Source organism: Scomber scombrus, chromosome 21, assembly GCF_963691925.1.
Source record: "Scomber scombrus chromosome 21, fScoSco1.1, whole genome shotgun sequence".
In the NCBI taxonomy this organism is placed as follows: Eukaryota; Metazoa; Chordata; class Actinopteri; order Scombriformes; family Scombridae; genus Scomber; species Scomber scombrus.
The window spans coordinates 24,819,526-24,840,949 of NC_084990.1; the positions used below are offsets into that span (position 1 = coordinate 24,819,526).

Consider the following 21,424-nt stretch of genomic DNA (forward strand, 5'->3'; position numbering starts at 1 on the left):
TGTATACCGACCCTAACCCTCTAGTCTTTATTTATCAGATGCGGATTTCTAACCAGAGACTTATGTGCTAGTCTTTGTTTCTGCAAACTTTTAATGTGGAAATCAGGCATGAGGAAGGAACAATGACCTGGCTGACACATTATCAAGCTAGTAACTTTGTGTAAATAACATCCGTGAAGTCCTGCTATTTACAATCTCAGGGTGGGGTGTTACATGTGGCCCTGTAGGGACAGTGTTGCGCCCGGCTGGTGTCCCACTGTTCCTCTTCTCTCTCTCTCTACCTGTTTGTTTTTATTCAGGAAGACACATCTGGTAGTGGTTTTGTAATCACCTGGTGAGAGCATTTGAGGAGGATTGAGAGTAATCCTCACTCTCTCTCTCTCCAGCCACGGCCCAGCTCACATCTATTGGGGACATTTTTCTTCCTTTCCCCTTGTTGTTTTTCTTTCCTCTGCATGTTTGTCAGTGCTGGGGTTTTGTTTTGTTAGTTTGTTACTTGAGTTTGGGATTGAGATTGTCAGTAGTCCAGTTTTTTCTTTGGTTCATTTAGAAGTGAACTAAATGTAGTTATGAGGTTTTTCTGTGACAGGAAGCATCTGAGGACAAACTAACTGATGTGAGATTACAGAGGACATCTGTTACCATGGCAACATGTTTACTGTCACGTACAGGACTGAAAGGTGTGAAACACCTTTTTTTTCACGCAGTAAACATGTTTGAGCTGCTTCCTGTAACTCTGTCAAACTGCTTATCGTGGTAAAATCTGTCTCACCTGTGGTTAGCGGCTTCAGTTCTTAGAAGCAGCTCATCAGTTAATTTCCTGGTTGATGAGAGGAAACAGATCATGTGATCAGCAGAGGAGAGCTATCGAGTCCGTCAGACAGACACAGAGACAGACGGTCTACCTGGTCATGGATCACCTGCTGATGGTGTTGGTGTTGCTGTGCAGCTCAGGTAGGACTCTGCTTTAATGATGGATGTGTGAAAGACTCAAAACCTCTTTGGAAAAATACTGAATTTAAGTCAAAAGTTCACTGAAGGAAAACTTTATCAGTAAAAAGTAGTGAAATATCTTCAGTTCAATTTTGGTGATGGTAACTGTGTCGATAAATAATAGGTTTGAAGGGCACACAGAGAACAGGTTTTTCCACCTGTGTTAATATTTATGGTTTTACTAACAGCATTGACTTTGTCACTAATAGTCTCCCATACAGAGTTGTTTCTGCTGTAACTCAATATGTTTGTTAACCTCTTCCACTAGAACCTCTAATTCTATCAGATCACATTTCTGCTCGTCCAAACTGTCATTTAAATCCTGCTGTCTGCTCCTGTTGTTATTAGTGCACTTATTCTTAGTAGATCACCACAAAACACACACTAACCAAATGTGCAATCTGTTGCACTGCAAACACAATTTAGTACCTTTATTTGGGATCTTAGTAAATCAGGCCCAAAGTAGCACTTCACAGAGATCACTTGATCAGTCTGACTATGATACATATGTAACTTTACAGCAGCCAAATAAACCACACAAACACAATTGAAATTGTACACCCCAAAAAAACCTACAACCAATAAATTGAAATAGCCACAACAGTCCAACATTATACATTTTCTTCTTCTTCTGATGATGACAGTAAGATGATTTGTGCAGAAAATCAACATTTGAAACAGAATTCAGTGACTGCCATTCACTGCATGATCCAGCAAAAAATGAAGCCACCTTATTGGATGGGTTTCCTTCAGTTTTTTGTCTTTTTTTGAGGATTATTTTCACCTCAACATGAAATATCTACAAAAACATGTTTCTGCTTTCTTTGTTCCGGAAAAAAAAAACTTTATAGTTCATGTTATATTGACTCTATTTGTCTGTTCATGAACCATTTGTGATATTTTATTAACATTAACTAACATTTGATTGCATTCTTGTATTTAACTTACAAATTAAGATTAATTTCTTACTTTAGATGTCTAGCTGACTGTCTCTGTCTTCCAGAGTCTCCAGGTCTCCAAACCAGAGAGCAAACACTTTAGTCTGGTTTGGTTTTTAGCTCCGTCTTCTAGTTACTGAAAACTGAACATGTTACTTTCACATATTATAACAGTCTGTGGCATATTTGGTAAAACAGATGTAAAGTCATATTGTGATCCACTTTGCAGGTCAGTGGTAAACTGGTCAAATGACTCCTGAGTGAGTTCAATAATCTGTGTTTTCACTGAGATGAGCTCTGAGCTGCTGGAAAGCCTCACAGTGTTTGTTCAGTTCACAGCTCTGCACCAATATTAATATTAATTGTCTGATTTTCTCTCCAGGACTCCAGGCTGAAGATGATCACCAATCAGGTAAAAACAGAGAATGTATGTCATGTGGTCTGGGAACACCTCTGATCCTCCAGGAGGAGCTGGAGGACGTTACTCACACCTCCATCAGTGGTGGACAGTCAATCTATTTGGGTTTATGACCAAATACCCTCAAAACTAACAACTCATAAAATATGCTAATGTTAGCATTGGAAAGTGAAAATCCAGATTTGGTACAGTCATCACAGTTATATTTCATCACTGTCTGCTGCACACGGCTCATTTTTGTGTCTATAATATCTATAAAATGATTATTATTATTATGGGATTGTTTACATGAAGTACTGTACATGAACTCTACTCATTGTTCCATTGTGGAACATTCACACTGCCTGCCTTTGAAGGAGTTAATTTATCAGACATTCAGTGACTCTTAGTGCAGATTTAATACCAGAAGGATCATCAGCAGTAACCATCAGGGCCAGTCGAGGAATGGACCTGGATCTGGTGACCAAAGTAGCAGGCTAGCTTAGTTAGTAGTAGCAAATGCATGGACTAGTTTTTCAGTGAGAAAGGATGTGTCTGATTTTAACAATATTACTCAGATAATACTCAAAAAAACAGAAAAACCGAATCACATCAAGGAGATGGACAGTATTGATCTAAATGTCATGACAATTAACATTGAAAAAAGCAAGAACAATGATATAAATGTCATGAAATTGACCTCAAAAAGTACACTCTAAATTTCATCAGACAGTGTGTTGATATTAATGTGTCATTACCAGTGGTGACCAATAGAGGGGGCTGTTGATTGTGAATGACAGGTAGATCCACTTGCTGTAGAGGTTACTCGGTACTGGTATGAAGAAGTAAATAAACGTGGTGAGCTAGTTAGCTCACATGAAAGACAAAAGACTATTCATTTTAAAAGATGAACAAGACATGGTACCAGGAGTGGAAGGCAGGTCGTAACTTCTGGGACTCGAGATGGAGACTTTGAGGCCACCGGAGGGACTGAAACTGGTCGGAAATGTCGACGGCAACTGGCGGTGTTTCAAGCAGCAATTTGAGCTGTACTTGGCTGCCGTTGGACTGGACTCAAAGTCCGACGCCAGGAAAATAGCGCTGCTGCTCACAGTAGCGGGTCCTCAAGCCATTGAAGTTTTCAATACGTTCGAGTTCGCAGCGCCTGAAGACAGAGGTAAATACGACATAATAATGGAGAAGTTCCAGGCACATTGCTCGCCAAGAAAAAACACAGTATATGAGAGATACGTGTTCCGGTCACGGATGCAACAGCCTGAAGAGACTTTTGATTGCTTTGTGACTGATTTAAAACTAAAGGCGCAATCATGTGATTTCGGGGATCTGAAAGACTCCATGATCCGTGATCAAAATGTGTACGGGATCTATCATAAGCGGACCAGGGAACGGCTGCTACGGGATGCTCAGCTGACTCTCGAGGAGGCAGAGAGAAAGTGCCACGCAAGTGAGTTAGCACAACAGCACGCAAGGACATTCAGTGAAACAGGTATCACTGCGGGACATGACAGTGTAAAAGTAGCTGTGGTTAAAAATAAAATGAAAAGAATCACGCCACAAAAGAAAAGCACAGATGATGCAAGCTACTCCTGCAAGCGCTGTGGTGGCAGGCACGAGCCCCGACAGTGTCCTGCGTATGGCAAAAAGTGTTCAAAATGTTATGGAAAAAATCATTTTGCAAAACAGTGTCTTTCTAAAAGCAAGCCCAAATCAGTGCGTTTAGTGGAAGAGACTGACCTGAGTGAGACTTTCTTTGTCGGGATGGTGTCATGTGATAATGCAAAAACAGAGAAGGAGGACACAGAGGAAAATGATAAGTGCTCAGAAAAAGGAGACACTTGGTTTGTGTCACTTCAAATAAATGGAGCTATAGTAGCACTAAGGATTGATACAGGTGCACAGGCGAACCTGATCAGCATGACAGAAATCAGTGCTATGAAAGAAAAGCCCAAAATAATCAAGAAAAGAGTGCCACTGAAGGACTACAATGGAAAAGACATTGAAAGCAAAGGTCAGTGCAGACTAAAAGTAACAGTGAAGAATAAAACTTACAATGTACTGTTTTCAGTCGTACCTGAGGGCCGTGAGTCACTGCTGGGCGGAGTTGCATCAAAGACATTGAACCTGGTGAGAAGAGTGTATCACATTAATTGCTCAGAAGCAATAAGTGTACACTCACGCACAGTTGACTCTATAGTGCAACGTTATGATGATGTTTTCAAAGGACTGGGTTGCCTGCCATACACATATAAAATCCAACTAAAAGACAATGCACAACCAGTGATTCATGCGCCACGCAGAGTTCCAGCACCACTTCGCGAGCGTCTTAAAAAGGAACTGGACAGGATGTCTCAGATGCAAGTCGTCACAAAAGTGGAGGAACCTACTGAGTGGGTAAACTCGATGGTGTGCGTGGATAAAAAGAATAAAAACAAAGAATTGAGAATATGCATGGATCCTGGTGATTTAAACAAGAACATAAAACGTGAGCACTACCAGATACCAAAGCGTGAGGAGATTGCAAGTGAAATGGCAGGAGCCAAATATTTCTCAAAACTTGATGCAGCGCAGGGATTCTGGCAAATCAAGTTGGATGCGGAAAGTTCAAGGTACTGCACTTTCAACACACCTTATGGCAGATACAGGTTTCTCAGAATGCCATTCGGCATTATCTCAGCCTCTGAGATTTTTCATCGTGCCATGGACAACATGTTGGAGGGACTAGAAGGGGTCCGTTGTTATGTCGATGACGTGGTCATCTGGGGGTCCACCCTGCAAGAACATAATGAAAGACTGACAAAAGTGCTCCAAAGAGTACGTGAAAATGGGCTGAGAATAAACCGTGCAAAGTGTCAATTTGGTGTACAAGAGATAACATTTCTGGGTGACAAGCTGTCTGCTCAGGGCATTGAGCCTGATGAAAGAAAGATAAAAGCTATCCTAGGCATGCCACGCCCTACTGATAAGAAAGGTGTTCTTAGAGTAATGGGCATGATAAACTTTATAGGAAAGTTCATACCAAACTTGTCAGTGAGAACGTCAGCATTAAGAGAGCTCCTTCATGATTCCACAGAATTTGTGTGGACAGAGAGAAATGAGAGAGTGGAAGGCATTAAAGACCACACTGACAACTGTTCCTGTGTTGGCCTATTATGATTCAACCAAGAGACTGAAGATTTCCACAGATACTTCAAAGGACGGGCTTGGTGCTGTCTTGCTACAGGCTGAAGGAGAAGGCTGGAAGCCAGTAGCATATGCTTCCAGATCCATGACTAAGACTGAAAGCAGATATGCTCAAATTGAAAAAGAGTGTCTTGGACTGACTTATGGACTGGAAATCTTTCATTGTTATGTTTATGGACTTCCCACTTTCACAGTTGAGACAGATCACCGTCCTCTCGTGTCGATCATCAAGAAAAGCCTGAATGAGATGTCGCCGAGGATTCAGCGCCTCATCATGAAAATGCAACGGTATGACTTTGAGTTGATATACACACCTGGCAAGCACCTAGTGTTAGCCGATGCACTATCACGAGCTCCTGAGATGAGTCCTGTGAGTTCCACTGAAAAAGAGGTAGAAAATCATGTCAACATGATAGTTGAGTCTCTGCCTGTGTCAGATGCTAAATCAAAGCAAATAAGTGAGGAGACTGCTAAAGACAAGGAGTTGCAAGCTGTGATAGAACACCTCCAAACTGGCTGGCCCAGAGGATCCTGTCCAAAGTACTATCACATCAGATCTGAGCTAAGTGTGGCAAATGGACTGTTATTAAGAGACAATCGGATTGTCATTCCACACAGCCTGAGACCTGAAGTACTACAGAAACTGCATGAGGGTCACTTGGGAATTGAAAAATGTAAAAGGAGATCCAGAGACTCTGTATACTGGCATGGTATAAACAAGGACATTGAAAACATGATAGGAAAATGTGAAACATGCAAAAGGCACCAGAGCAAGCAGGCAAAGGAACCCATGATGATTCCTGATCTTCCTACTGAACCCTGGAAGAAAGTAGGAACAGATTTGTTTCATTTAAATGGGAAAGATTATGTGTTAGTTATTGACTACTATTCAAATTTCCCAGAAATTGCTCTGCTCACAAGTGCAACTGCTAACAGTGTTATTACTCATGTAAAGTCAATATTCGCTAGGCATGGAATACCAGAGACTGTAGTAAGTGACAATGGTCCGTGTTATAACTGCAATGAATGGCGGCAGTTTGCAGGACAATATGGTTTCCATCATGTCACATCCAGTCCTCAGCATGCACAGGCAAATGGCAAAGCAGAAAAGGGAGTGCATATCATTAAGCAGCTTTTAAAGAAGGCTACAGACAGTAAGTCAGATCCATATCTAGCTCTGCTGAGCTACAGGTCTGCTCCCCTTGACTGTGGTCTCTCCCCAGCAGAACTTTTGATGAATCGCAAGCTGCGCACTACACTGCCTCGCTACACAGAGAGCAAACAGAAACCTGAGATTCAGTCAAAAATGGAGAACTTGAAATGGAAACAAAAACAGCGTTATGACAAATCAACAAAAGCTCTCAAACCACTTGCAAAGGATGATGTGGTGAGAATCCAAGACCAGGATGCATGGAACAGAAAAGCGACAGTTCTTCAAGAAATAGGACCACGTTCCTATGAAGTGAGAACTGAGGGTGGACATGTGTTTAGAAGGAACCGTCGTAACCTTCTAAAAACCAAAGAGACTTTTCAAGGGACACTGTGTGGTGATGCAGATGAGAAGAATGCTGTGTCACGGGCTGACACAGTGCCTGAGTTGAAATCAGATGGACATGTGCAGGTGAACTCAAGTGATGCTTCCACAGAGTTACCTGTACTGAGGCGATCTGAACGTCAGATCAAAAGACCAGTTAAACTTGAACTTTGAATCAGTGTATTGGATGCTGATACTGTTCTAATGTTAAAAAAAAGGAATGTAAGAAGGATTGTATGGTTTTGAAATGTGTTTGCTTGTCTATAAGAGCTTGGTGTTTATTGAAAATATGGTGAACAGTTCAACAAAAGAACAAGCTAGAGATAACAGTTTACAAGAAGTTGATATAGAAACGAAAATGTTGTAATTGTGGTTACACTAATTCTGACTTATCGTAATGGTATTACATAAGTGTGTTAAGGCATGTGTTTTCTTATGCTCAAAGTTAATAACTTCAAAGAAAGGGGGATGTGTTGATATTAATGTGTCATTACCAGTGGTGACCAATAGAGGGGGCTGTTGATTGTGAATGACAGGTAGATCCACTTGCTGTAGAGGTTACTCGGTACTGGTATGAAGAAGTAAATAAACGTGGTGAGCTAGTTAGCTCACATGAAAGACAAAAGACTATTCATTTTAAAAGATGAACAAGACAGACAGCAACACAAGGTCTGATGTCAAAGTCCTCATTTAGACCCTTAGGGGCCAGAGTTCCCAACGTGTGGATCCAAAACAGTTCTCGTTTGAGAAGCATAGAGTTTATATCACCCCCTCTGCGTATGTATCAGAGGCGCCTCTGATAGTATTTTTATGTTATATGATGGCCTTTACAGCTTGAGTCCTGTTTTTTAAGGAACATGAAATTCTATTTAGATGTTTATGTATATATGTGTATATATTTATATTTATATGCATGTTTGTTATAACTGTCCCTAGAAAGGTTTTTTTATTGATGAATTATTCCTTAAGTGGAGATTAATGTATCACAGGTGTGTTAGGTCACATGACTGGGCCATGGGACTTTTGAAAGATGGCGTCTCTGATCCTCACTGTGTTAGCATCTGAAGAAGAGCCAGTATGGCTCGAAACGTCATAAATGGTAAATGGTAAATGGCCTGTACTTATATAGCGCCTTTCTAGTCTTTTCGACCACTCAAAGCGCTTTACAATACATTTCATTCACCCCATTCACACACATTCATACACTGATGGCAGGAGCTACCACACAGGGCCAACCTGCACATCAGGGGAAGCTAATCATTCATACACATTCATACACCGTTGACACAGCAACGGGAGCAATTTGGGGTTAAGTGTCTTGCCCAAGGACACATCGACATGTGGACTGGAGGAGCCGGGAATCGAACCGCCAATCTTCCAATTGGTGGACGACCGCTCTACCTCCTGAGCCACAGCCGCCCACAATACCTCATTAAATTATACCTGCATGGGAGCTCCTATGGTGACACAGCCAAGTTTCATTAAGATAGAAAATGTCAATTAAGGCAGAAATACCCCAAAATTATATAAATAAATACATTTTAGCGAATAACTCGCAAATGAACTACATTTATAAAATCAACCGTTATCACTGAAGCAACATAGAGCGAGAGAAGCCATTGCTAACTGCTAAGCTAAGTTAGATGTTAACAACACACTACAAATATAGAGATGCATACTCTAAAAGGACAAAAGCTTAAATTAACACCAGGTAAATATCTGCAAAACAGCAGAAACGCTAACAGTAACACAGCCAGCAACAAGAAATTAGCAGCAGGTCAGTCAGAGTGTGAATATGATTTCTAATTCTTTCAAAGTTACTTTTCAAACTAACTCACTTTATTCTTTTACTGATGACTCTCTTGTTTCTGTTCAGATCCTGTCAGGTTGGTGGGAGGAGCCAGTCGCTGTGCAGGTACACTGGAGATGAAAAAGGGAGAGTGGAGACCAGTAGATGACTCTGGCTGGAACCGGAAGAACGCAGATATAATATGCAGATATTTGGACTGTGGCTCTGTTGTTTCAACAAGAAGCAGATATGAAGATCCAATCAGATCTGTATGGAGCATCAGCTCTGACTGTCTTCATTCTGGATCTGCACTGAGGGACTGTGTATCATCATCAGATTTCTCTTCTTCCATCATGGAGCTAACCTGCTCAGGTAAGTCCATCAGTGACATCATCTCTGACAGTAATACCCCAAAATTATCTAAATAAATAAATAAATAAAGGTGTTTTGTTCCAATTTTAGCGAATAACTCGCAAATGAACTACATCACTGAAGCAACATAGAGCGAGAGAAGCCATTGCTAACTGCTAAGCTAAGTTAGATGTTAACATAACTACAAATATAGAGATGCATAGACTAAAGGACAAAAGCTTAAATTTACAGCAGCTAAATATCTGCAAAACAGCAGAAACGCTAACAGTAACACAGCCAGCAACAAGAAATTAGCAGCAGGTCAGTCAGAGTGTGAATATGATTTCTAATTCTTTCAAAGTCACTTTATTATTTTACTGATGACTCTCTTGTTTCTGTTCAGAGCCTGTCAGGTTGGTGGGAGGAGCCAGTCGATGTGCAGGTACACTGGAGGTGAAAAAGGGAGAGTGGAGGCCAGTAGAGCATTATGACTGGACCCTGAAGAACGCAGATGTAATGTGTGGATATTTGGACTGTGATTCTGCTGTTTCAACAGGAGGTAGAGAGTTAGACTCAGTCAGATCTGTATGGAGCATCAGCTCTGAGTGTCTTAATTCTGGATCTGCGCTGAAGGACTGTGTATCATCATCAGATTTCTCTTCCTTCATCATGGAGATCACCTGCTCAGGTAAGTCCATCAGTGACATCATCTCTGACAGTAATACCCCAAAATGATCTAAATAAATAAATAAAGGTGTTTTGTTCCAATTTTAGCGAATAACTCGCAAATGAACTACATCACTGAAGCAACATAGAGCGAGAGAAGCCATTGCTAACTGCTAAGCTAAGTTAGATGTTAACATAACTACAAATATAGAGATGCATACACTAAAAGGACAAAAGCTTAAATTAACACCAGGTAAATATCTGCAAAACAGCAGAAACGCTAACAGTAACACAGCCAGCAACAAAAAAATTAGCAGCAGGTCAGTCAGAGTGTGAATATGATTTCTAATTCTTTCAAAGTCACTTTATTCTTTTACTGATGACTCTCTTGTTTCTGTTCTAATGAAACTCACTTTATTCTTTTACTGATGACTCTCTTGTTTCTGTTCAGAGCCTGTCAGGTTGGTGGGAGGAGCCAGTCGCTGTGCAGGTACACTGGAGCTGAAACATGGAGAGTGGAGACCAGTGAGTTACTATTACTGGACCCTGAAGAAAGCAGACGTACTATGTAGATATTTGGACTGTGGCTCTGCTGTTTCAATAAGAAGCAGAAATGAAGCCTCAGACAGATCTGTATGGTGGATCAGCTCTGACTGTGTTCAGCCTGGATCTGCACTGAGGGACTGTGTATCATCAGGTTCCTCTTCCTACATCTTGGAGATCACCTGCTCAGGTAAGTCCATCAGTGACATCATCTCTGACAGTAATATTGTCCTTCCTCTGTCACAGTGATAGTTGGTGGTTTCCATTGGACTGAACTGTAAACTTATCCAGGACGACAGCATCCTAAAGGGTAGAGAAGTTAGCTTGTTCCTGGAGGCTCATTGATTCAAACTGAGACAATCTGCACCTTTAAGGATATTCACACTACAAGAGAAAGCAGCAGTAGTAGCAGTTTAGAGTTACAACTGTATGTGAGGAGGATCCAAGATGGCGGAGTGAGTGGCAGCACCATGCACGCTCTGGCAAAAAGCTTTGTTTTAGTCCTTGAATTGTGAACTTTATTTGCAATAACCCCACAAATTTTTAAGCCAGAACATATAGTACTTAAATACATCGAAAAAAACAAAACAACAACAGTCAAACGTTGCTACATTTGAGACGCCCTGCTAGCAACATGACTGACCACGAATATGATCTGAGGGATCTCCGTGAAGCGTGTGATGATGGCGGCATCGAAGAAATTGAAGTGGATGAAGCGACTCCCAAGGAACAGAGAATAAATTTGACCCACACACCAATAAAAAGCCCAAACCCAAAGAAGATGAGACCGCATAAAGAAAAGGAGGAAGAAAGCACCAGTGCTGCAATTCTTCATGCAGTGCAAACTTTGACCCGAAAGATGGACAAACAGACTGAACTTTTGAAAAGTTTTGACAGGGGCATCGAAACAATACAATACAACGGCAACAATACATCGGTGTGCTTAAAAAAAAAAGTAAGTGATCCCCAGAAAGAAAACAACCAGTTGAAAATTGCATGTGCGGAGCAAGCCCGCTACAAACGAAGATGGAACGTCTTCCAGAGAAGGAGGGAGAAGATACAAGGGAGACGGCTATTGGGATACTTACGAGAGTTATACCACTGTCGGTGGAGTGGCTGCGACAGTCTGTGGATACTGTCCATCGCCAAGGAAGAAAGGATAATCCTGCTGCCTCCAATGGTACTCCTCGGGCAATCATAATTCAATTTGGGATGAGAACTGTTCGGGATGAAGTCTGGAAAAGGTCGAAAGATGCGAGGGTCTGCAGAGAGATGCACGTACGTGTCCGTGAAGATTTTTCCAAAGAAGACCAGGAGGCTCGCAACAAACTCTACGCACTAATTGGCAACAAAAGAGTGGACCCTGAGCAAAGATTCTGTGCTCTAAGCAGGTATCTTGAAGTGTATTGATGTTATGTTGGGTTTTTTTTTTTTAGGATTTAAAGGTTATTGCACTTTATATGAAGGTCAAGGATTTTGTTTACTCATTCTTGCGTATCACTAGGATATTGCGCATTTCTTTTAAATGTTATTTACTAGTTTAATTTGTTGTCTTTTTAATCTTCAAATGTTAGGGGGTTGAGAAAAAGTGTAAAACGTAAGGCTATTTTTCTTTTCTGTAAGGAGCAAAAGGCTAATTGTATTTTTTTGCAAGAAACCCATTCAGTGGAGGCAGACACGAAATGTTGGAAACTGCAATGGGGAGACATGGTAGTCATGGAATATTGCATTCTGCTGGAGTTATGATTTTGTTTAATAGGTTCTCTGGAAAGGTAATAGACCACAAAAGTGATTTAAAGGGTGGCTTTAGAGATAAATGGCATTAATTATGTTCTGGTATGTGTATTTTTGGCTCTGAGCGAACTGATAGAAGAATGGAAAGTGTCGTATACAACTGATAAAATAATAGTTGGAGGAGATTTTAATTTGGCACCAGATCTCTGGTTGGATCGTCTTCCGTCAAAGGGTCAGTTTCATAATTATAATGATACCATATTATTTATCGAAAAATGGGTCTATTCACAATTCCATTTGGAAATTTAATAATATTCTTTTGGAAAATACAGATTTTTGCAAAGAGGTCAAACAGCTCATTAAAGAAATTGCTGTATTGGAAATGTCAGCCTTGAGTAAGTGGGAGTGATTTAAATTTAGGTTGCAATTAAGATAAGTAAAGTGTCCTCTAAAATTAAAAAACAAACAGCAAAACATTACAAATGAAATCAATAAATTATGTTGTAGAACGGATTTAACAACGGAGGAATATGCTAAATTGAACAGTATTCAATCTCAACTAGATAATATGTATTTGGATAAGGCAAAGGGAGCATTTATTCGTTCAAGGGCTCGTTGGATTGAGGAAGGGGAAAAAAATGTGTCCTATTTCTTTAATTTGGAAAAACAGAGACAGACAAAGAAGAAAATTCATAGGTTACTTATTATTGATGTTATTAATGAAGATCAGGACCAAGTGAATGAGGAAATTAAAGTTTTTTTATAGCAATTTGTATAAATCCAATTTTTCTAAGGAAAACTGTCTTCAGTTTTTAAATAAAATTACAGAACAAAACAAGATAATGGATGATGATGAAATACATGGAGGATAAGCTTGAAATTAAAGAGCTAGACAGAGATGCAGATGTGTAATGGGAAGTCACCAGGATTAGATGGTCTAACCGTAGAGTTCTATAAATGTTTTTGGAAAGATATTAGAGAGTTGCTTTACAATGCCTTCATAGAATGCATTTCAACCAACAATCTTTCTCCCACAATGAAACAGGGTCTTATCTCTCTAATCCCAAAACCCAACAAGGATGTACTTTTATTGGATAATTGGAGACCGACAACCTTATTGTGTAACGATTACAAACTACTGGCACATGTTTATGCAAACCGATTAAATGAGGGTTTAAAGGAAATAATAGATGAATGTCAATCAGCTTTTATGAAAGGTAGAAGTATACACAATCATACCAGGTTGATATTAGATATGCTTGATTATGAAGACCTTATTGATGCTGATAGTTTGGTGTTATTTCTTGATTTTTATAAGGCTTTTGACACCGTTGAACATTGTTTTTTATTAGAAGTGTTACACTTTATAGGTTTTGGTAAAACATTTTGTGATATTAAGATGTTTTATACTGACATTTATAGTTCTGTTTCCTTGAACCCTGGAATGACCCCGAGGTTCAAGGTGCTACGTGGTATTCGGAAAGGCTGCCCACTCATCTGTTAACAATGCTCATTAAGAACAATCCTGAAATAGAAGGTATTTCAATATTCAATGAGGAATTTAAAATAAGTCAGTTTGCAGATGACACAGCCATCTTCTTAAAAAATAAATATATGGTATAGAAAGCTCTTAATAATATTTCTATATTCTCCAGAGCTTCAGGGCTTTCCTTAAATATCAAAAATGTGAATTACTTCCCATTCATACATGTACAGATCCCAGTATTGCTTCAATTAAAGTTGCATCTGAAGTAAAATATCTTGGAATAATGATAACAATGTTATCAGAAGAGAAGACGTTAATATAGCTAATCGCTTAACAGACATGAAGATATCTTTAAGTCGCTGGCTAACCAGAGATCTTACAATCTTTGGTAGAGTTATTTTATCAAAAGCAGAAGGTATCTCTGAATTAATTTATCCATGTCACTCCCTGTATGTCTCTTCAAAAAATATAAAAAAAGCCAATTCTATTATTTTTCAGTTCTTAAGGAAAAATATAACCCATTATATTAAAAGATCACACTAAGTTAAAGAATATGAAAAAGGGGGTATTAAAGCTTTAGAATTTGATTCAATGGTTGGAACTCTAATGATTAAATGGTTGAAAACATATTTCTCAAAGCCAGAGTCTGTGTCCTTTCATATTCCGAGAACCTTGTTTAAAAAAAATAGTAGGGCTTGAATTTCTACTAAAGTGTGATTTTGAGGTACACAAGGTTCCTATTAAGCTATCCAATTTCCACAAGGAGATTCTTCAATACTGGAAAATGATAATTACTCATAATTTCTCCCCTCATGGATCTATTCTATGGAATAACAGAGTGATCACAGTAAACAGCAAAATCGATATTCAGAAGAGATTGGTATGAGAAAGGCATTGTGTCTGTAAAGGATATAATGGACTCTGATGGAGTTCTTTTGGACTACAGGGCTTGGTTAGAAAAATATGAATTAAATTGTACTCAAAGAGAGTATAATAGGATTTGTAAAGCAATCCCCTTACCACTGATTCAATTAATCCAGAATACTTTATTATATTTTAATGTTGAAGCCGTACTACCAAAATTGATGGTAAATGATTGTAACTTAAAAGATAATAAATGTAATAACAAATTGATTAGTGCTGCTATGAAATCTATAGTATTTTATGATTATAACAGAGGATTTAAAGCACAAGTGACTGATAAGGTAACTGGGTCAATGACGTATAAGGATTTACAACAACTCAATTGTAGAATAATAAAAAACAAGCATATCTAATGCAGTAGTTCAAACATTCAGAGTGTTGTGTACCTGAAGGTTCATATTATAATGTGAAAGTGATTTTAGTGGGTTTTTTAAGATTAATTGGCACTGGCCTTAAAAAAAAGTCATGTGGTGCGACCATGATTCATCTCTCTATGAAGTTTACCCGGTTGCTGAATTTATAAGAAAAAGATTTAAATTTGAAGTTGACCTGTGTACCTGTTGTAATGCAGCAGATGAAACATTTGACCATATGTTTTTTTTCTCATGCCCTGTGTCCAAAAGATTTGTTAGAAATAAGAAATTGGTTATTACTTAGAATAAATGACATATTCTTTTACATAGATAATTTAAAGTCTAATATCTCTGATATGATAAATATGATTGTTTTAATGGATAAATATCATATTCATTGTAGTAAGTGGAGAAATAGCAAACCCTCCTTTGACTGGTTTATAAATGATTTCGAATTGTTTTTCCTGTCCCTTAAAACATTTAACTCTAGCAGCGAAACAGCTGGAAAGATCTGTGGAGATATATCTCGTTTCTTGCTTATTTGATTTATGCCTAAGACTTTGCTCCTCCCTAGGTTCTTTGTTATTTTTATTGTATGCCTGGTGATCTACAAAATAACTTTCTACTTGCACCTTATAAAAAACCCAGTCTTTGTTTTGTATTTTCTTTTATATATCTTTGAAAATTTAAAAAAATAAAAATAAAAAATAAAAAAAATAAAAAATATATATATATATATATATATATATATATATATATATATATATATATATATATATATACTGTATGTATATGGTATTTAATCATTTGTATTAACACAGTGTAAACAGAGCAGTTTGCTGCTCTCTGTCAGCTCAGTGTCAGAACCATGATCAGATGTACTGACTTCACACTAGGGATCAGTTTCATTAGGATTTTATCAATACTACTACTCTTATCAATACCTCTTATTTAATCTTAATGAAGTTTTTCTGCTAAAATTAAGATTCAGCAGATAAAAAGAAAAGATAATCCACCAGAAGATGGTGCCTGAATAAGACATTTTAAAATCATACAATTAATGTAACATTGTTCTGTAGATAAAGACTTGAGTCAGGGTATGAATGTGCTCTCTTTGTTTATCAGTTGTTACTTTTAAATTCAGAAAAAGCTTTATTGGTATGAATGTTGCAGTTAAATATTCCCAAAACTAATGATGGTCCTCTCTCTCTCCAGACTCTGTCAGGCTGGTGAATGGGACTAGTCTGTGTTCAGGCAGACTGGAGGTGAAGTCTGAGCAGTCGTGGTCCTCAGTGTGTGAAGCTGACTTTGACCAGCAGGATGCAGAGGTGGTCTGTAGGGAGCTTGGCTGTGGGGCTCCTTCAGTCCTCCAGGGGGTGCTCTATGGAGAAGTGGAGGCTCCAATGTGGACCAAAGAGTTCCAGTGTGGAGGCCATGAGTCTGCTCTCCTGGACTGTAGAAGATCAGACTCAGCTAGAAGAACCTGCTCACCTGGTAAAGCTGTTGGACTCACCTGCTCAGGTAGAAGAGGAGCTGCAGCTTTGATTTGTCTTCATTTCTGTTCTAATGAAACTCACTTTATTCTTTTACTGATGACTCTCTTGTTTCTGTTCTAATGAAACTCACTTTATTCTTTTACTGATGACTCTCTTGTTTCTGTTCTAATGAAACTCACTTTATTCTTTTACTGATGACTCTCTTGTTTCTGTTCTAATGAAACTCACTTTATTCTTTTACTGATGACTCTCTTGTTTCTGTTCTAATGAAACTCACTTTATTCTTTTACTGATAACTCTCTTGTTTCTGTTCAGAGCCTGTCAGGTTGGTGGGAGGAGCCAGTCGCTGTGCAGGTACACTGGAGGTGAAACATGGAGAGTGGAAACCAGTTAGTTCCTCTGACTGGACCCTGAATGACTCTGTCTGGACCCTTAAGGAAGCAGATATAATATGTAGATATGTAGACTGTGGCTCTGCTGTTTCAACAGGAAGCAGAAATGAAGACTCAGACAGATCTGTATGGAGCATCACCTCTATCTGTCTTTATTTTGGATCTTATCTGAGGGACTGTGCATCATCAGTTTTAACTTCCTCCATCTTGGAGATCACCTGCTCAGGTAAGTCCATCAGTGACATCATCTCTGACAGTAATATTCTCCTTCCTCTGTCACAGTGATAGTTGGTGGTTTCCATTGGACTGAACTGTAAACTTATCCAGGACGACAGCATCCTAAAGGGTAGAGAAGTCAGCTTGTTCCTGGAGGCTCATTGATTCAAACTGAGACAATCTGCACCTTTAAGGATATTCACACTACAAGAGAAAGCAGCAGTAGTAGCAGTTTAGAGTTACAATATACTGTATGTATATGGTATTTAATCATTTGTATTAACAAAGTGTAAACAGAGCAGTTTGCTGCTCTCTGTCAGCTCAGTGTCAGAACCATGATCAGATGTACTGACTTCACACTAGGGATCAGTTTCATTAGGATTTCATCAATACTACTACTCTTATCAATACCACTTATTGATCCGGTTCTTTATCAATACTCTTATCAGCTCTTTATTATTATTATTAAGTAATTACTATATTAATATTATAGTTAATGAAAGTCATGACTCCACAACAGGACTATAATGTATTTATATTTTAGAGTTAAAAATACAGAGTTTGCTGACATCAACAACAATGTTTACAACAGTGTCCCAATATGAACTCAATAATATCTCCATGGAAACAAACAGAACCCAAAACCAGATTTTACCATCCAATAATCTCACTCCTTGTTTTCTTCAAGTACTGATAAAAGAACTGAGCTTAAAAATACCTCAGGTTTTTAAGTGTTTAATACTGGTTCCAGTTCAGAAGCAGGTTTCAGGGGGCATCCCTACCTCAGACCAGTGTTAATAATTACAGTTCTCTGTAGTCTGAGCTGAGGTCTGATAGCATGAGCTGCTACTGCTGAAAGCAATAATCTGACAGAGGAAAACAGGAGGAGTCTAATTCAGATTAGCTGTAGTTTCATCCATTATTCTACTGTGAACAGAGTTATGAGGGGTGTGATACCTAATAACAGAGAGACTCCTCCTTTTAAACAGCTACATCTTTATTTATATGTTTTGGGGTATTTCTGCCTTAATTGACAGCTGATGGTGGATAAGTAGACAGGAAACAAGGGGGAGAAAGAGGGGTATGAAATGTAACAAAGGTCTCCAGTCAGAGTTGAATCAGGGACGTTGTGGTTATGTGGTGCTGTAACCATTCAGCTACCACGGTGCTCTGATCTGCTTTATTTTCTGATATCATGCATTGCTGTCCACCACAGTGTCATTCTTCATGTTACAGAGGTCTGTCTGTATTACTGGTTTTTATGTTGTTTGTCTGAAACCTTCTGTTGCTGCATGTCTTGACCAGGACACTCCTGCAAAAGAGAAGTTTAATCTTAATGAGGTTTTCCTGCTAAAATAAAGATTCAGTAGAAAACAGAAACATTCTACCACAAGATGGTGCCTGAATGAGACATTTTAAAATCGTACAAATAACATGAACTATGTTCTGTAGATAAAGACTTGAGTCATGGTATGAATGTGCTCTCTCTCTTTATCAGTTGTTATTTTCTAATTCAGAAAAAGCTTTATTGGTATGAATGTTGCAGTTAAATATTCCCAAAACTAATGATGGTCCTCTCTCTCCAGACTCTGTCAGGCTGGTGAATGGGACTAGTCTGTGTTCAGGCAGACTGGAGGTGAAGTCTGAGCAGTCATGGTCCTCAGTGTGTGAAGCTGACTTTGACCAGCAGGATGCAGAGGTGGTCTGTAGGGAGCTTGGCTGTGGGGCTCCTTCAGTCCTCCAGGGGGCGCTCTATGGAGAAGTGGAGGCTCCAATGTGGACCAAAGAGTTCCAGTGTGGAGGCCATGAGTCTGCTCTCCTGGACTGTAGAAGATCAGACTCAGCTAGAAGAACCTGCTCACCTGGTAAAGCTGTTGGACTCACCTGCTCAGGTAGAAGAGGAGCTGCAGCTTTGATTTGTCTTCATTTCTGTTCTAATGAAACTCACTTTATTCTTTTACTGATGACTCTCTTGTTTCTGTTCTAATGAAACTCACTTTATTCTTTTACTGATGACTCTCTTGTTTCTGTTCTAATGAAACTCACTTTATTCTTTTACTGATGACTCTCTTGTTTCTGTTCAGATCCTGTCAGGTTGGTGGGAGGAGCCAGTCGCTGTGCAGGTACACTGGAGATGAAACAGGGAGAGTGGAGATCAGTGATGAGTGACTCGGCCTGGACCCTGAAGGAAGCAGATGTAATATGTAGATATTTGGACTGTGGCTCTGCTGTTTCAACAAGAAGCAGAAACGAAACCTCAGCCAGATCTGTATGGAGGATCAGCTCTGACTGTCTTCATTCTGGATCTGCACTGATAGACTGTGTATCGTCATCAGATTCCTCTTCCTACATCGTGGAGATCACCTGTTCAGGTAAGTCCATCAGTGACATCATCTCTGACAGTAATATTCTCCTTCCTCTGTCACAGTGATAGTTGGTGGTTTCCATTGGACTGAACTGTAAACTTATCCAGGATGACAGCATCCTAAAGGGTAGAGAAGTTAGCTTGTTCCTGGAGGCTCATTGATTCAAACTGAGACAATCTGCACCTTTAATCAACCTGCTGTGGTTCATTGTCACTCTGCAGTTCTCCTGAACCAGCTCAGTCACATCCACCTTAGAAACAACAGTTACATTGGAAATGAATATAGTTTTTGCTTTCTGTCTCATCAAATCAGAAACTGTTTACTAACAAGTTCAATATATCAACTTAAAAGCTGATGATGTGTCACTTTGTGTTCGCTGCATGTTTCTGTTGGAAACTATTGTGTCTGCAGTGTTGTATGAATGTCTTATTAACATGTTGATGGTCTCAGATGAATCAAACTGCAGCTGTTTTCTGTCTGATCTGAAGGCAGCTGAGGATGTTAATTATGGCAAAAATGTCTAAGTGGTGTAACCATAAAAACTTTGTACCAAATAATTCAAACACTAAATTCTCAATAAAACACCATATCAACTTATTTGGCATGATCTGGGGAATCATATCAAGTCAAGTGAACCACATGAAGTGTCTCAAAGTTTTTTTTTGTTAAAATTCTGAAGAAAACTAGTTTTTTTTTTACACACCTGCTGCTTCAGGTTCTTGACTGAATGTGTCTCATCAGGTGCAATAGTTTTTATCATCAGACTGGTCGTCGTCCTGCTGGTGGCTCTGCTGTTGTTCACCACTGCCGTCTATTTCATTCTGAAGGTACTGAACATGTTTGTTTAGAGGACTGATTGAAATGAAGCACTCAGCCTGTTTATCTTGAACTGAAGAGAGGAATGATGCAGATCTGTGTTGTCATGTCTCTCCAGGCCAGCAGGGGGCAGAGGTCAGACCCACAGGAGGACATTGAGATGGATTATTGTAACCTCGGTGTTTCCAGAGAGCCGGCTGAAGAGGAAGGAGCTCAGGGAGCAGAGTAGGACCTCTGAGGACAAACACAAACACTCTGAAGAAGAAAATCATCACCAGCACCAACGCTCCAAAACAGGAAGTAGTGAGACCTTTATTAAGCCCACTAGAAGAAGAGCAGAGACGAGATCTGATTGGACCATTTGTAACATAATTATCTGTTTATAATTATATTTAGTCATCATTAATCTCTCTCATGTGAACAGCTGTAACTTTTAACTTACAGATTCTCATGAATCCAGAGTTTTATGGTCTCATCTGGATAAATGTTGAGTCAAGAACTCATTTAAAAATCAGTCCAGATGTTTGATGAGTTTATATATTTTTACTTCACTGCCTTTTTATAGACTATATACTTATTATTCAGCTCAAATGTGTTATTGCTATTTTCAAAGTATTCAATTTTTTAGTTATATAAACTGAGTAAAAGAAAAAAAAGGGAAAAGATGTTGGAGAGAATTTAAATGTAAAGCATGTTTTGAATAGTAATGAGCAATAGTTTTGATTTGTACAAAATATTTTTCAACATGTTTACAAAGAGTTTTTATTATATTTTTGATTCATGTTTTGAATTACACACAACTGCACAACGCAGGCAAGTGCTGAACTGAGTTTTGCCAAGCTTACATTACATTTGTAACTGATTTCAAATACCTTATTTTAATAATATGTATATCTGTAAAACCACTGCAAGCACAACACTGTGATCGCCCAAAGAGAGAGAAGAGTCGTGAGGGAATTTAACAGAACATTTAATAAGTGGAGTAATGCTAAATGCTAAATGCTAATTGACGAGGACTGTGAGGTCATTTTAGGTAAAGTGTTAACAACAGGATGGTTAGGGTTAGGATATCAGCCTGTGAGAGAGAAGAGAGATGGTTGTGTGAAAGAGAGACCATTACATGCAAAACAGGAAAAGTCTGTTTTCTTGCTGATGACGTCTGATATGTGTATAAATATGAGATGTACGATGGGTTTCTTGGTTTCTTGGGTTTCTTGCAATAAAACACT

General features: G+C 38.9%; 1 long non-coding RNA gene across 1 annotated transcript; it reads left to right on the forward strand.

Annotated features, from left to right (window-relative positions):
- Positions 1 to 860: 860 nt before the first annotated feature.
- On the forward strand, positions 861 to 9,002 carry LOC134003433 (uncharacterized). The gene is made up of 3 exons (XR_009927634.1): positions 861 to 954; positions 2,314 to 2,343; positions 8,940 to 9,002. It is a non-coding gene; the product is annotated as an uncharacterized LOC134003433 (long non-coding RNA).
- The last annotated feature ends 12,422 nt before the right edge of the window (positions 9,003 to 21,424 follow it).